This window comes from Oryctolagus cuniculus, chromosome 18, assembly GCF_051225735.1.
Source record: "Oryctolagus cuniculus isolate XC-2025 breed Fujian yellow rabbit chromosome 18, ASM5122573v1, whole genome shotgun sequence".
NCBI classification, from domain to species: domain Eukaryota; kingdom Metazoa; phylum Chordata; class Mammalia; order Lagomorpha; family Leporidae; genus Oryctolagus; species Oryctolagus cuniculus.
The window spans coordinates 17,891,798-17,909,140 of NC_142884.1; positions in this window are offsets into that span (position 1 = coordinate 17,891,798).

The following is a 17,343-nucleotide window of genomic DNA, read 5'->3' on the forward strand; positions in this document are numbered from 1 at the left end:
CCCGGTGTGCCGGTGCCGCAAGGCGGAGGATTAGCCTAGTGAGCTGTGGCGCCAGCCCTTCCTTAGACTTTTTAATCTTGAACATTTATACTACTCTAAACCTAGTTTTTTTGTTTTGTTTGTTTTTTTTTTTTTTTTTTTTTTGACAGGCAGAGTGGATAGTGAGAAAGAAAGACAGAGAGAAAGGTCTTCCTTTTCTGTTGGTTCACCCTCCAATGGCTGCCACGGACTGCGCGCTACAGCTGGCGCACCGCGCTGATTCAAAGGCAGGAGCCAGGTGCTTCTCCTGGTCCCATGGAGTGCAGGGCCCAAGCACTTGGGCCATCCTCCACTGCCTTCCCGGGCCACAGCAGAGAGCTGGCCTGGAAGAGGGGCAACCGGGAAAGAATCTGGTGCCCCGACCGGGACAAGAACCCGGTGTGCTGGCGCTGCTAGGTGGAGATTAGCCTATTGAGCCACAGCGCCGTTTTTGTTTATTTGTTTACACCATTGAATCAGTTATCCTGCAGACTTCTCTGTTTTGGGTTCTTTTCTGATAGAGAAGAGTTTTGTAATCTAATGTCTAGATGCACTATACAGGCCCATAAGGCTCCTGAAATTAAATGAAAAGTTATTTGTATATACTAGGTACTTTTTTTTTTCCACTGGGAGAAAGTCTGTAATTTTCATCAGATTCTTGAGGTTTTGACAAAACATATTAAACTGCCTCTCAAGAACAGAACATAGAGGTTGGCACTGTGGCATAGTGGGTAAAGCTGCCTCCTACAATGCCAGCACCCCATATGGGTGCTGGTTTGTGTCCTGGCTACTCCACTCTGATCCAGCTCCCTTTTAATGGCCTGGGAAGAGCAGCAGAGGATGGCCCAAGCGTTTGGGCCCCTGCTACCCTTGTGGGAGACCTGGAAGAGGCTCCTGGCTCCTGGCTTCGGCCTGGCCCAGCCCCAGCAGTTGTGGCCATCTGGGGAGTGAACCAGCTCTCTCTTTTCCTCTGGGTGTCTCTCCTGCTCTCTATAATTCTGACTTTCAAATAAATACATCTTGGGCCGGCGCCGCGGCTCACTAGGCTAATCCTCCGCCTTGCGGCGCCGGCACACCGGGTTCTAGTCCCGGTTGGGGCGCCGGATTCTGTCCCGGTTGCCCCTCTTCCAGGCCAGCTCTCTGCTGTGGCCAGGGAGTGCAGTGGAGGATGGCCCAAGTGCTTGGGCCCTGCACCCCATGGGAGACCAGGAGAAGCACCTGGCTCCTGGCTCCTGCCATCGGATCAGCGCGGTGCGCCGGCTGCAGCGTGCCGGCCGCGGCGGCCATTGGAGGGTGAACCAACGGCAAAGGAAGACCTTTCTCTCTGTCTCTCTCTCACTGTCCACTCTGCCTGTCAAAAAATAAATAAATAAATAAATAAATACATCTTAAAGGGGAGAGAGAAGAATAAGAAGAAAGCACAGACACTTGGGCTTTATCAGACATTGTCAATAATCGCTAAATGACCTTCAACAAACATCTTCTCCTTGCTGGGTCCATATTCTAATTCTTAGAGTGAAAGGTACACTTTAGACTGCTCCAAGATGTTAGGCTTTTCAGCCTTCTGTCTCCCTGCATATATGCTCTGCAGAATGCGGCAGACTTTTCCTACTGTGCATAGCCACCAACTGCTCTAAGATATAGGTAAATAGGGAATTAATCTTGGGTACGATCTAAAAAAGGAGGAAGTTCTTACATTCCTGGAAGAATATTACATGCTAAACTAAGGTAAGTGATTGAAGACACTAGATTGAGACTGGGAAATGACCTTAAATGGGTTGATTCTGAGGACTAAGCCCTGGGATGCTCCAAGGTCTGGAAGAGGGAGACATAAAAGTGAACTGTCAAGTAAACAGAGAAGGAGCAGCCAGGAAGGTAAGAGAAGAACCACAGAAGAGTGGCGTCCAGAAGTCAAGAGATGCACACATTTCAAGGAGGCAGTGACAAATTGTGTCAAACCCTCAAGTAAGTAAAAGACTAAGAACTGACCACTGGAGTTCACAAACTGGATGTAACTGGTAACCTTGACACATTTCTGGGGAGCTGTGGGATACAGTGAGTTTAGGAGAGAACAGAACAAAAGGAGTGGACTCAGATTTTTTTGTTTTATATATTTCAAGTTTCCAAAAACTGCAAAAATAATGTAATATGTCTTTTACTCAGATTCAGGTACTGTTAACTTTTTACCTCATCTGTTCTCTCCCCACCTTGGACTATTTCAGGGTAAATTACATATAACTCTTCAATGTGCAGTTCCTAAGAATAGTGATATCATTGTATGGCTATCAACTTTGTAAATTTACATTGATATAATTATTTTTTTAAAGATTTATTTATTTGAAAGAGTTACACAGAGAGAGAAGAGGGAGCGAGGGAGGGAGAGAGAGGGAGGGGGAGAGAGAGAGAGAGAGGTTTTCCATTTGCTGGTTCACTCCCCAATTGGCCACAACAGGCTGAAGCTGTGCCAATCCAAAGTCAAGAGCCAGAAGCTTCTTCTGGATCTCCCATGTGGGTGCAGGGCCCAAGCACTTGGGCCATCTTCCACTGCTTTCCCAGGCCACAGCAGAGAGCTGGATAGGAAGTGGAGAAGCCAGGTCTTTTTTTTTTTTTTTTTTTTTAACAGGCAGAGTTAGACAGTGAGAGATAGAGAGACAGAGAAAAAGGTCTTCCTTTTTCCGTTGGTTCACCCCCAAGTGGCTGTTACAGCCGGCACGCTGCACCGATCCGAAGCCAGGAGCCAGGTGCTTCCTCCTGGTCTCCCATGCTGGTGCAGGGCCCAAGGACCTGGGCCATCCTCCACTGCACTCCTGGGCCACAGCAGAGAGCTGGACTGGAAAAGGAGCAACCAGGACTAGAACCCGGGGTGCTGGAGCTGCAGGCAGAGGATTAGCCTAGTGAGCCACAGCGTCGGCTGAAGCCAGGTCTCGAACCGGCTCCCATATGGGATGCCAGCACTTCGGGCGGCAGCTTTACCCACTATGTCACAGCACCAGCCCCTTGATATAATTCTTTACCATCCACATTCCAATTTTGTCATAATGTACTCCACAGTATTCTTTCCCTCCCAATATAGGAGCTACTGCTGAGTCAGGTTTAGTTAACTTGTCATCTTAATATCCTTTAATCTGGAACAGTTCCCCAACATTTACGAGAGGGAAATCTTCTATCTGCTGGTTCACTCTCCAAATGCTGCAACAGTCAGGGCTGGGCCAGGCTGGGCCAGGCTGAAGCCAGGAGCCAGGAAATCCATCCAGATCTCCCACGTAGGTGGCAGGGATCCAGGTACTTGAACCACCATTTGCTGCCTTCCAGGCTGTGCATCAGCAGGAAATGACTGGAAGCAGAGGTGGAACTCAAACCCAGACACCCTGATATGGGATGTAGTGTGCGAAGTGGCACTTGACCCACTGTGTCACAACACCTGCCCCAAACATGCCGTTTAAAAATGATATGTTTATAGTTTAATTAATACATTATAGTATAATTATATTTATGTTTATTTTATAAATATATTAAAATTAATATATTTATGATAGTAAAATTTGACAATTTTAACCATTTTTAAGTCTACAGTTCTATGGCATTAAGTACATTCATATACATATTGTACCATAACCACCATCCATCTCCAGGACATTTTCATCTTCTTCCACCAAAACTCATTATCCATTCATCACAAATTTCCCATTGTCTCTATAAAGTTGACTACAAAACTTCTGAAGAATATAGTAACTCCCTCCACACATTCTTATTTTGTAGAATGTTTCCTCACAAATAGACTATGGGAAGAATACTGCTTAGGTGATCTTGTGTTCTTCTTAGGGTATAGCATCTGTGTCCCTCATGGGTAATGTTCATTCTGATCACTTGGTCAACTGATTTCATCACTGTATTTTACTGTTTTTTCCTTCTTCCTTTCACTAACAAATTGCCTGTCAGGAAATACTCTAAGACATATATTCTGCTCATTAAAATTTCCCCAGTGGGTTAGGGTGCCACCTGCGATGCCAGCACCTCATGTGGCTGCTGGTTCTGGTCCTGTCTGCTTCACTTCATATCCAACTCCCCGCTGGTGTACCTGGAAGGCAGCAAGGATAGCCCAAGTACTTGGGCCCTGCTACCCACATGGGAATCCCAAATGAAGTTCATGGATCCCAGCTTTGGCCTGGCCCAGCCCTGACCAGTGCAGCCATTTGAGGGGTGGGCCAAGAGATGGAAGCTCTCTCTTTGTCTTTAGCTCTCTCTCTCTTTCTATTATTCTGCCTGTCAAAAAAATAAATGAATCTTTAAAAAAATTATCTTTAGACTGAGCGCCTGTTGATGATTCTTACCAGGTGCTAATCATTACCACAATGGCTGAAAAATGATTTTCTGATTCCAGCATTTCCTCCATATCCCCGCCCCCATCCCTTTATTTTTTTCAGCCAATTAGCTCCTATATCCTTTGGCATGCTCCCATTATTTTGTTAAATAGTTTCTTTTTTATATATATATATTTATTTATTTGAAAGAATTACAGAGAGGCAGACACACACACACACACACACACACAGAAAGAGAGAGAGAGAGAGAGAGAGGTCTTCCATTCGCTGGTTCACTCCCCAAATGATCTCAAGGGCTGTTGTGCCAATCTGAAGGCAGGAGCTTCTTCCAGGTCTCCCACACTGATGCAGGGGGCCAAGGACTTGGGCCATCTTCTACTGCTTTTCCAGGCCACAGCAGAGAGCTGGATTGGAAGTGGAGTAGCCAGGACTTGAACCAGAGCCCACATGGGATGCCAGCACTGCGGTGGCAGGTTTACCTGCTATGCCACAATGCCAGCCACTGCTCCGCTTCTGATTCAGCTCCCTGCTAATGCACCTGGGAAAGTAGAAGATGGCCCAACTGCTTGGGCCCGTGCACCCACGAGGGAGATCTGGAAGAAACTCTTGGGTCCTGGCTTAGGACTGGACCAGCTCCAGCCATCGCAGCCATCTAGGGAGTGAACCAGTGGATGGAAGACCTCTCTAAAATAACTCTGCTTTCAAATAAATAAACAAATCTTTAAAAATATGGAATAATTCTCAACATAACAGTAATTAAAATAAACTTAAATGAGTTAAACACATCCTTTAAAAGGCATAGGGTGGACATTTAGCTTAGTGTGGTTAAGATGTCTGTGTCCCATTTTAGAGTATCTGGGTTTGAGTCTCAGGTTTGCAGCCAATTACAGATTCCTTCTAATGAATCCCCTGGGAGGCAGCAGGTTATGGCTCAAGTAGTTGGGTCCCTACCATCCACATGGAAGATCTGAATTAAGCACTTGGCTTCCAGTTTCATCCTGGCCGAGATCCAGCTGTTGTGGGCATTTGGGCAGTGAACTTGTGGATCGATGATTTCTTTCAAATAAGTAAATTTCTTTCAAATAAGTAGATTTCTTTCAAATAAGTAAACACATAAATAATTTTAGAAAAGAATTATAAAAGATAAAAAGGATCATTAATAAATGCCATAACTATTGGGTGAAGGAGTTTTGGGAAATAGGCTATTAACAATCAAACTATCTGTACTAGTTTTGTAAGGCTGCCCAAGACTGCTACTAACTTCATGACTTGAAACAGCAAAAATTATTCTCTCGTGGTTCTGGAAGAGAACTAAAAGTGTCAAAGTGTCAGCAGGTCTGTGCTCCCTAGAAATGCTTTCCCGGAGAATCCTTCCCTGCCCTTTACAGCTTCTGCTGGCTCCAGAAATTCTTGCCTTGATGACACATTACTCCAGTCTAAGTCTCCATCATTATGTCTTTACAACCTGTCTCTGTGTGGTCACCTCTTCTGCCTGCCTAATCTTTCTCTGCCTCACTCTTCTTTTTTATTATTATTAGTTTTTTTTATTTTTGACAGGCAGAGTGGACAGTGAGAGAGAGAGAGAGACAGAGAGAAAGGTCTTCCTTTTGCCATTGGTTCACCCTCCAATGGCCGCCGCAGCCGGCGCATCGCGCTGATCCGAAGCCAGGAGCCAGGTGCTTCTCCTGGTCTCCCATGCAGGTGCAGGGCCCAAGGACTTGGGCCATCCTCCACTGCACTCCTGGGCCATAGCAGAGAGCTGGCCTGGAAGAGGGGCAACCGGGACAGAATCCGGCGCCCTGACCAGGACTAGAACCCAGTGTGCCGGCACCGCAAGGCAGAGGATTAGCCTATTGGGCCCTGCGCCCCAGGGGAGACCAGGATAAGCACCTGGCTCCTGCCATCGGATCAGCGCGGTGTGCCGGCCGCAGCGCGCTGGCCGCGGCAGCCATTGGAGGATGAACCAACGGCAAAGGAAGACCTTTCTCTCTGTCTCTCTCTCTCACTGTCCACTCTGCCTGTCAAAAAACAAAAAAAAAAAAAAAAAAACCCACAAAACTGTGGATTCAAAATTTGAAGTAGAGTGTCTGCTGGATATGTACTGCTTTCACAACATTGAAAAACTGAATAACTGTAAGTTGAAACATCATATATTGGAGGATATCTGATTATCATTTAAATACACCAGTCCCAATGAGTGCAGGGACTTCATGTATTTCATGGCTCTAGCACTTAGAACAGTGAGGACATGCAGTAGGGACTCAGAAAATACCTGTCCATACATATCTAACCACATATCTTGAATTATAACCCTTTGCCTATGAAATTATCTCCTTTTTGCAAACTCCATAAAACACATCTCAAAATGCCACCACCTATTTGTTTTTTTAATCTGGAAGAGAGGGAGGGAAATAGAGAAAGAAAGAGATGGAGAGCTCCAATCCACTGGTTTACTCCCCCAGATGACCACAGAGGCTGGACCAGGATAAAGGTGGAATCTAGGAATTCAATCCAGGAGTCCCTGTGAGTGGCAGAGATCCAACTACTCGAGCCATCAAATGCTTCTTCCCACAGTCCGCATTAGCAGGAAGCAGGAACCAGGAGCCAGAATTGGAACCCAAACCCACGTACTCTGATATGGAGTGTCTTAACTGACATCTTAACTGCTAGCCAAACACCTGCCCCCACCACCTATTTGGAGGACAAATAGAGGGTTTTTCCCTCCTGTCGGCATGTATTCCAAAGATCGGTGTTAAGTCCTTATCATTTGCTTTGGCGCAGTGACTGGATGAACTCAGACTCAGTCACAATTCCATTCCTCTATTTCAGGTGTATTTTTTTTAAATAAAAGATTGATTTTTATTTATCTGAAAGCCAGAGTCACAGAGAAGGAAAAGCAGAGAGAGAAAATCTTCCATCTGCTGGTTCACTCCCCAAATGGCCACAACAGACAGGGTTGGGCCAGGCTGAAGCCAGGAGCTTCTTCTGGGTCTCCCACATGGGTGTAGGGGCTCAAGCACTTGGTTCATCTTCCACTGTTTTCCCAGGCACTTTAGTAGAGATCTGTATTGAAAATAGAGCAGCCAAGTCTCAAACCAGCACCCATATGGGCAATGCAGGGTGCACCTTAACCTGCTATGCCACAGTGCCAGCCCCTCGGGTGGTTTTAATAAGCAGTTGCTTCAGTTCTTTAGCTACATCTTAAACAGCTAATTGCTATGATTCTGAATGAAAGGGTTTCTCCTGGACACTCTGGAAATAGCAAGTATTATAGAACATATGAACAGTACAATTTTAATATGAAAATAAAAGTATTTAAGCTATACTTACTGATTTACCAGTCTGGACATTTACTAAATGTAATGATAGAATATGTGAACTTTTGGGGCCAGCACTGTGGTGTGGTGGGTTAAGCTGCCACCCACGTGCAGTGCCGGCATCCCATATGGGCACCAGTTCGAGATCCGGCTGCTCCACTTCTGATCCAGCTCTCTGTTATGGCTTGCGAAAGCAGTAGAGGATGGACCAAGTCCTTGGGCCCCTGTACCCGCACAGGAGACCCAGGGGATGCTCCTGGCTCCTGGCCTTGGATCGGCACAGCTCCAGCTGTTGGGGCCAATTGGGGAGTGAACCAGTGGATGGAAGACCTTTCTCTCTTTGCCTCTCCTTCTCTCTGTGTAACTCTGACTTTCAAATAAATAAAATCTTTAAAAAAAAAGAATATGTGAACTTTTGTGACTATCTTTTAAAAAAAGATTTATTTATTTGAAAGGCAGAGATAGAGAGATAATTATTCCAAATTTTGCTGCTTCACTCCCCAAATGGCCACAATGGCCTGGGCTGGGCCAGGAGCCAGGAGCTTCTTCTGGGTCTCCCACATGGGTTCAGGGGCCCAAGCACTTGGGCCATCTTCCACTGCTTTCCCAGGCACATTAGCAGGAGCTGGATTGGAAGTGGAGCAGCTGGGTCGTGAACCAGAGCCCATATGGGATGCAGGCAGAGAATTAACCTGCTACACCACAGCACCGACCCCATCTTCTTTCACTTAGCATAAACATTCAAAGTTCCTCCATATTGTAGAATTGAGAAGAGCACCAAGCACCTCCCACCAATGCCAGAGGACTAGTCCACTAGGTAGAGGACAGGAAAGGTTTTCACCACGCCAACCACCAGGATAGAAGTCCGAACACTTCTCACTGCATCTTTGTATTGGAGCTGCCAAGGAAAACACAGCATGACCATGCAAAAAAGGATGGAAAGAATAACACTTTCACTCACATGGAGGAAATACAGCAACATCAGCTACAATAGTTATGTGTCTCTCCCCTATGGCTAGTGGGTTCTCCCAAACAAGAAGTGGGACAATTGGCTCATGTGCCATAGCAAAAGGCTCCCTCCCATTCCTTTGTGGTGCCTGACATAATAAATGTTAGGGTGTGTGTCAGTGGCCCTGACACACATGCTTAAGAACAAAGTATTAAGTCCACAGTAGGGAAAAATATGTCCCCACAAGACAATAAGGCTGGCACAGGCTGTAATGGCTCTTCATCTCTTGGGAAGCAAGTGTTCTACACCTAAGGCCCATTCTTACATGGCTGAGTGGGAGTTGAAAGACTATGCATATGAGACTCTTTCTCAACATGCAGAATGACTCAGTAATTGCCAAAGAGTATTCTACTATATGGATATGCATTTACTTATTCATTTATTAGTTAAAGATGAATTCAATTTTGTGTTGTTTTCACATTTTGGCAATTATGAATAATGCTATTATGAACATTGGGGTACAAATTACTGTGTGGATGTGTTTTCATGTCTCTAGTGGATATCCCTAGGAAAGTAATTCCTGGATGAAACATGGATTATTTTAGAGAAATCTGCCAAGTACAATGACCAAGACTTTGGGGATAAGGAAAAGAGAATATTCTAGGCTAATTCTGGGTTTCTGGCTCAAATAGTTAGTTGATGGTAAATTCTCATTGAGATGAGATTAGGAGCAGAAGAGAAATTTTGGAAAGTGAGGAGAGGGGATAAAACATTAGGACCTGATTATAGTAAGTTTGAAGAGGAGTCCATAAAATATCTAAGAGGAAATGTCAAATAAGCAGTTGAATATGCGGATACAGAGTTCAGAAGAGTGCATTTGGCTGAAGCCATTGTTGAGTTACTATTGTTATGTAACAAATTATTCCTAGATCTAGTACAATGATTCTTTATTATACTCATAGGTTCTATTGGTCAGGAATTCAGACAGGGTATAGCAGGAAGAGTGTCATTGAGGAGATCTGAATAGCTAGGAGTTTGAAATCATTTGAAGGGTCAATCACCCATGTTTTGGTGTGTAAGTTGGTATAATGCAAAGGCTGGAACTGACAACTGGATTGCATGTACAAGGACCTTGGCTGCTTCAGACTGCTGTGTTTAATATAGTTGGATTTCTTACATGCTACCTCACCGCTCCAAAAGTGAGAATCCTCTAGGGTAAAAAGAAGGATGAACTCCTTTTTCTGAACTAAATTTGTTCTGTGGTTACAAGGAAATCAAAATCATATCCAGGAGCCGAGGCTGTGGCGTAGCAGGTAAAGCTACCACCTGCAACACCGGCATCCCATATAGGCACCAGTTCTAAGTCCCGGCTGCTCCATTTCCGATCCAGCTCTCTGCTGTGGCCTGGGAAAGCAGTAGAAGATGGCCCAAGTCCTTGGGCCCCTGCACCCATGTGGGAGACCCAGAGGAAGCTCCTGGCTCCTGGCTTCAGATCGGCAAAGCTCTGGCCATTGCAGCCATCTGGGAAGTAAACCAGTGGATGAAAGACCTCTCTCTCTCTGCCTCTGCCTCTCTGTAACTCTGCCTTTCAAATAAATAAACTAATTTAAAAACAGAGAGAGAGAGAGAGAGAGAGAGAGAGAGAGAGAGAGATATGCCTTCTAGGTAACTGGATATATGAGTCTGGAGTTCAGGGTATAGCTATGGACTGGAGCAGCCAGTCCCATATGGGATGCCGGCACTGCAGGTGGCGGCTCTACCCGCTACGCCAGAGCGTAGGCCCCAGCAGTAAAGAACTTTAACAGCTGGCATCTAATGCCTAAGCAGTGGGAATTGTAGCTCCCAAGGGTAGGCAGTCTGGGTACTTCAGTTCTCCTATCATTATCTAGTAACCCCAGGGGACACCAGGAGCAGGCTAATCTACAGGGAAAGGTGAAACCCACACAACTTGGAGGGATCGCCCCTGAAACTGCAGTTTTAACAAGTGACAGAGTTGGCGTAGTGGAAAATTTAGTCCTTTTCCCACCACCTCTCCTGGAAACACAGAGCAAGTCGCCATTTTGGGAGGGCCTTGAAGGTCGGGAAATGGATGTGCAACGGAGGAGTGTCGTTCCAAGCCCCCAGCGTGGAAGAATGAAGTCTCTAGCCCCGAGGTAAATCGCGCGGTAAGGTGATTGATCCCCACACCTGCCTGCTCACCCTGCCTCACTCTTTCTGAAGCTCCCCTCGTGCCGTGTCCGAAGGCCGTGTCCGAAGGCCGGACGCAATGCACCGTGCACAGCTCTAGTGGGGAGGAGACACGAAGCCTAGGAAGAAAGTGGAGGAGCTTTGGAGCTAAAGCAAGGCACCTGTGGAGCCGAGGCGGGAACTGTATGTTTGTTCTTGGGCGGGCCAGGCCCCTCGCCAGCGTGCACGCGCACCTCATGCACACTGGTCCCGCCTCTAGCCCCTCCTCCGCCTCTCCCCAGGTGCCTGAGCGGCCTCGCGTGCTTTCCCGCCAAAATGCTGTGGCCGCATCTCCCAACCCAAGCATAGAGAACACACAGCTCACAGAAATATGGGTTTGACGCAGAAAGATGCGGCTGATCGGATCCAGACACGTGTCCGTGCGGTCTCCTGACCCCATGGAGGTCCAGTTTACTCAGCTTCTCCACACCGAGGCCAGAGGGAGTGGGGGAGGAGCCTGGGTGTACTCTCAGGTTTGGCTTCCCCACCTGTTTGCCCCTGTGGAGGTGATGCAGAAAGAAGCCGGGGAAACGTTTGGGCGCTATCTGTTCTGCTTTCCGCTGCTGGTTTTTTTTTTTTTTTTTTTTTTTTTTTAATATTATGTTTTGCTTTGTGCCTTCTTTGCATTCGGTGAGGCCTGAGCATGGCCATCGTAGCAAGCCACACGAAGACCCCTTATAACCACCAAGAGCCAGCTGCGCCCACGGGCCGCTGAGGCAAGGACAATGTCATGAAGGCCCGCGCCTTACCTTCACATCTCGCACACCCAGTGACAACGCCTAGTGGCTGAGAGCGGGTCTGGAGTCTGACTCTAGGCTGCATGTTCTGGATGTGTGGTCCGGGTTTCCCTCACCTGGAGAAAATGAGGGAGAACAGTAGATTTAAGTAGCGTTGATCGATTCAGTTTATTTAGTAAATAAAAATGCAGGCTAGGTTCCTTCCCGGCTCTGGCCCCGGCTCTGGCTCCTGAGTGCAGCCTCCCGCTAATGTGGATCCTGGGCAGCAGCAGGTGATGACTTAAGTAGTTGGGTCCCTGCCACCTGAGTGGGAGACCCAGACTGAGTTTCCAGTGGGCATTTCATGGTGGGGGGAGGGAGTGAACCTGTGGCTAGGAGCTCGCTCTCTGTCTCTCTCTCTCTCTTTTTTTTTTTTTTTTTTTTTTTTTGACAGGCAGAGTGGATAGTGAGAGAGAGAGAGAGACAGAGAGAAAGGTCTTCCTTTGCCGTTGGTTCACCCTCCAATGGCCGCCGCGGCCGGCAAGCTGCGGCCGGCACACCGCGCTGATCCGATGGCAGGAGCCAGGTGCTTCTCCTGGTCTCCCATGGGGTGCAGGGCCCAAGCACTTGGGCCATCCTCCACTTCCTTCCCGGGCCACAGCAGAGAGCTGGCCTGGAAGAGGGGCAACCGGGACAGAATCCGGCGCCCCGACCGGGACTAGAACCCGGTGTGCTGGCGCCGCAAGGCGGAGGATTAGCCTAGTGAGCTGCGGCGCCGGCCACCCTCTGTCTCTTATACTCAGGTAAGTTTGCATTTCGGTTTTAAAATAAGTTAATTTTTAGTATAAATATATCTCAAGCATTATTTATCTGAAATTCACATTTCACTGGGAATCAAATTCATATTTAATTGTTTTATCTGGCCCCGCTTTAAGACATTGTCAGGAGACAATGCATAACTTAGAACAGTGCCTGGCACATATACTAAAAGTTTATATAAAATGGCTAATCCTAACCCCCAAGCATATTAAATTGACCCAGAAAATCACAGTTAAACTGGTTTTGCAGAAAAGTAAAACCTTCTCTTTGGCAAGTAGCTTCAATGTCATGTTCACAAACATAAATATCATGTTTGCCGCGGTTGCTGTAGCTTTTTGCCTAGAAATCCCAAATGTGTAGGGTTTTTGTCTCCAGTTCCCTCAATTGCATTCACCAGCATGAAAACAAAATGTTACATGCTAAAATTCATTCAAAACCGTGAAGTCCATAATGTCCAGAAAACACAAACACAGAAGCTGTAGCAAGATCTGGGATTGAGTTAGCCAAAACAGAACCGGGTATTTCTGGTTTGATCCAGCCATATCTGGACAAAGTTTTATGGAATTCGGATTGATTTGACCCAGAAAATCACAGTCAAACTGGTTTTGGAAAAAAGTAAAATCCTTCTCTTCGGCAAGTGGCTTCAATGTCATGTTCACAAACCAAATATCATGTTGGCCGCGGTTGCTGTAGCTTTCTGCCTAGAAAACTCGAATGTGTAGGTTTTTGAGTGTACTACCTCAAATGGCCAACCCTCGGAAAGCTACTCTATTATAAAAGTTTGATTTAAATGCCCCCCCCCCATTGCATGGCCATAGAGTGACCCCTTTCCACTAACACGAAGTGCCAGAGTCTGTGGGTCTCCCAGCATGTAGCACCTTCATGTGGGGATTTTAAGGTTCTTAGTAGTGTTGGTACTGTTCCCTGCACACAGTGTTGGGGTGGGGCAGGGTTTGATGAAGTCTGGTGCATTGTGATGTTGGAGTCAGTGACACGCTTTCTGTGGGAACTAGTAGTTAGAGTCTCTCTCTTCTAGAATTTGGGGGCACATAATCTTTTGTGGAGGATAAAGGTGTGGGAGCTAGAAGGAAATGGGGTTTGAATAAGGAAGCCTATGGTATTATATGATGTTAGTAACAGGTTCTCCCAACTGGGAGACTGTATATTGAGTGGCACTGGTCTCACTGAGCTCATTAAGAAATCTGCTGTTCTGTGTGAGATAAGACTTTGTTCTGTGTGAGAAGTCTAAAGAAGAAAGAGAAAGTGGAAGTGGAAGACCCTAGGATTATAATTGTAAGTCTGTTTGACCCAAACATTTCTGTTTTTTCTCTGTTTACTCTCTCAATCTCAGCATGACTTTTCACTTCTCTTCCAGTAATAGCAACTTATTACATCAATTTATATTCTATTTTTTATTAAAATCCTTTTGATTTCATCAGCTTACTTTAATTTTTATAAATGCCTTAGTAGGGAAAAAAGAGAGAGCTTCCTCCCTGAGGTCAAAAGATATTTAAGTGCAATGCTTGACTCTCATCACAAAACTGATGGAATGAAATCTTAGCCCAAGATTTAGACAGAAATGTCAGACAACTTCCATTACTCTGGTCACAGCTCCTGGTCTTAAATTAGCAGAGGAAATTTTAGGAAGTCTGAGATTGTGGGGTTATACCTACATGAGTATTCACATGAAAAAATTAAGCATTTACCTGCTCTCTATGCAATTTATGAGATTATCTCAATTTTTACATAACAAAAATAATGATCTCATTATTTTAAAAATGTGCGAAAAGCTTTTGGTTTGAAGTATAACAAAATGTAAATATTTGATTTAATTTGGGTGACAAGATTTCTTCCTTTAATTATTACACAGAGTTCATAATTATGTATTTATTGTTCTACTGCCTTCTTTTTTTTTTTTTAAGATTTACTTATTTATTCGAAAGTCAGAGTTACACAGAGAGAGGAGAGGCAGAGAGAGAGAGGTCTTCCATCCAATGGTTTACTCCCCAGATGGCCGCAACAGCCGGAGCTGCACCAATCTGAAGCCAGGAGCCAGGAGCTTCTTCTGGGTCTCCCACATGGGTGCAGGGGCCCAAAGACCCGGGCCATCCTCCACTGCTATCCCAGGCCACAGTAGAGAGCTGGACTGGAAGAGGAGCAACTGGGACCAGAACCGGCGCCCATGTGGGATGCCGGTGCCTCAGGCCAGGGCATTAACCTGCTGTGCCACAGCGCCGGCCGCTTTACTGCCTTCTTTAATCATGAGGAAATCTACAGGAGGATTTGGAAAGGGAGGGAATGTTCTCTGAAATAACCGTTGACTAAGAATTAGGCTGACAAGAAAGGCCTGAGGGTCCAGCAGGCTGGGACAGTTGATTCCACTTTCCCATCTTCATTTCTCTCCAAATAAGTTTACTATAGCAGCCCATTCTCCCTTTTCTGCATTTTCACTCTCTAGAGCAGCTTCTTCCTCCTGACATTTAAACATATATATAATTTTCTCTTTAAAAAAAATCCTTCTTTGCAGAAACCTGTCAGTTGGTCTTCCCATACAACAAAATTGAAGTGATGTAGTGACTTGCTAGATGGAAAAGAAGTGTTTGGAATTGTTTTAGCCAGGATTAGGAATCCCACAGGAGGTCCTCCATAGCACACTGCTGCCAGCCACTGTCTCCAGCAAGATAAGTACAGAAATTCAGAACAGGCATTTAAGAGTTTGTATAGGCACTCTCAGCTTCAGCCCTGGTCCAGCCCCAGCTGCTAGGGGAATTTGGGGAGTGAACCAGCCAATGAGAACTGTCCCCCAAATAAATAAATAAATAAATATTTTTAAAAATAAACATGAAAATAAATAATTATAGGAAATCACAATAGAAAAAATATGCATTAAGTGTACACTGGAATTTTGACACTTCATTTCAACAGTTAGAGAATTCAAGGGCTGGTGCTGTGGTGCAGCAAGTTAAAGCCCTGGCCTGAAGCGCCGGCATCCCTCCCATACGGGCGCTGGTTTGAGACCCGACTGCTCCTCTTCTGATCCAGCTCTCTGCTATGGCCTGGGATAGCAGTAGAAGATGGCCCAAGTACTTGGGCCCCTGTGCCCATGTGGGAGACCCGGAAGAAGCTCTTGGCTCCTGGATTTGGATCAGCGCAGCTCTGGGTGTTGCAGCCATCTGGGGAGTGAACCAGCGGATGGAAGACCTCTCTCTCTGTCTCTATCTCTTTCTGTAACTCTGTCTTTCAAATAAATAAAATAAATCTTTTAAAAAATAAATAAAAATAAAAAATAGAGAATTCAAAAATAAATCCTCACAATAAAAATGAAATAGATAAATAAGGTTTCAATATTTAGAAAACAAAGGAAAGCAGAAAAATAAGGTAAAAACTAAGTGTACTAAATTAGAAAATATTAGTGTAAAGTAAATCAAAGAGTTGGTGTTTTAAAAAAGGAGAATGACAAAGGGGAAATAGATACAAATAATTTTATTTATATCTTGTATGGGGAATGGGGCCTGAGTGGGGATACAATGGAAACCTTTGGGGCAGTGTAAATTTTCTATATCTTGACCATCTGGGTGTGAGAAGAGGGGGCAAAATAAATAAGTAAACCAATGGAATGCCAGAGGACAGAAAGTGCCGAGTGAGAAAATGTGTGGAAAAAGCCAAAGGTGGGCTGATATGAAGGAAATGGCTCACTATAAAAGCCCCTCTCAGGGGCTGGCGCTGTGGTGTAGCAGGTAAAGCTGCTGCCTGCAGTGCCAGCATCCCATATGGGCGCTGTTCCACTTCCGATCCAGCTCTCTGCTATGGCTTGGGAAAGCAGTGGAAGATGACCTAAGTCCTTGGGCCCTTGTACCCACATGGGAGACCCAGAAGAAGCTCTTGGCTCATGGCTTCGGATCAGCTGAGCTCCGGCCGTTGTGGCCATTTAGGGAGTAAACCAGCAGATGGAAGACTTTCTCTTTCTCACTCTCTCTCTCTCTCAAATAAATAAATAAATAAATCTTAAAAATAAAAATGCCCCACCCAAAGGTCAATGCTTAGTCAAAAATACAAAGATGGTAATTAAGTGCTGCTAGGTTATATGGTAACTTCATGTCAGATCTCTCTCTCTTCTTGTATACTTACATATTTAACTTATTTGAAAGAAAAAGAGACAAACAGCACCCATCTGCTGGTTTACTCACAAATATCTGCAACAGCCAGGCCAGAAACCAGGAGCTAGGAACTGAATCTAGGTCTCCCCTATGGAGGCCATCAGCAGTGCCTCCCATGGTCTGAATTATCAGGAAGCTGGACTCAGGACATGAGCCAGATATTGAACCCTGGATGGATCGTACCATTACCATAGTTAAGATATAGAACATTATCAACACTACAAAAAGTTCCCTTTCACTGCCTCCCAGGTAATCCTCTGAAATCTTAGTCCCAGGTAGCCACTGGTCTGTTCTCTGTCCCTATAGCTCAGATTACTCTTTCCTAGAATTTAATATAGATGGAATCATATAGTATATGCCCTTTTCTGTCTTCCTTCTTGTACTTGATATAATGTTTTTAGGTCCATCCATGTTGTTAAGGAGTCTCAGTAGTACATTCTCACCTTTATGTTTCTCTAGTTTTGAGAGGGCAAAGAGATAGATAGATAGATAGATAGATAATAGAGCAAACTCCTCAAATGTGTTCAACAGCTGAGGTTGGGGTTGGGCTAAGCCGAAGTTGGGAGCCAGAAACTCAATCTGGGTCTACTTCGTGGGCTGTAAGAACCCAACTACCAGATCCATCACTGCTGCCTCCTAAGGCCTGCGTTAGCAGGAAGCTGGACTCAGGAACCAGAGCCAGGACTAAAACCCAGGCACTGTAATGTGGGATGTGGGCATCTTTTATGTTGATTACTTTTATTCATTTGAAAGGCAGGATGACCATAAAAGAGAGAGACAGCATTTCCATCTACTTGTTTACTCTTCAAATGCCCGCAA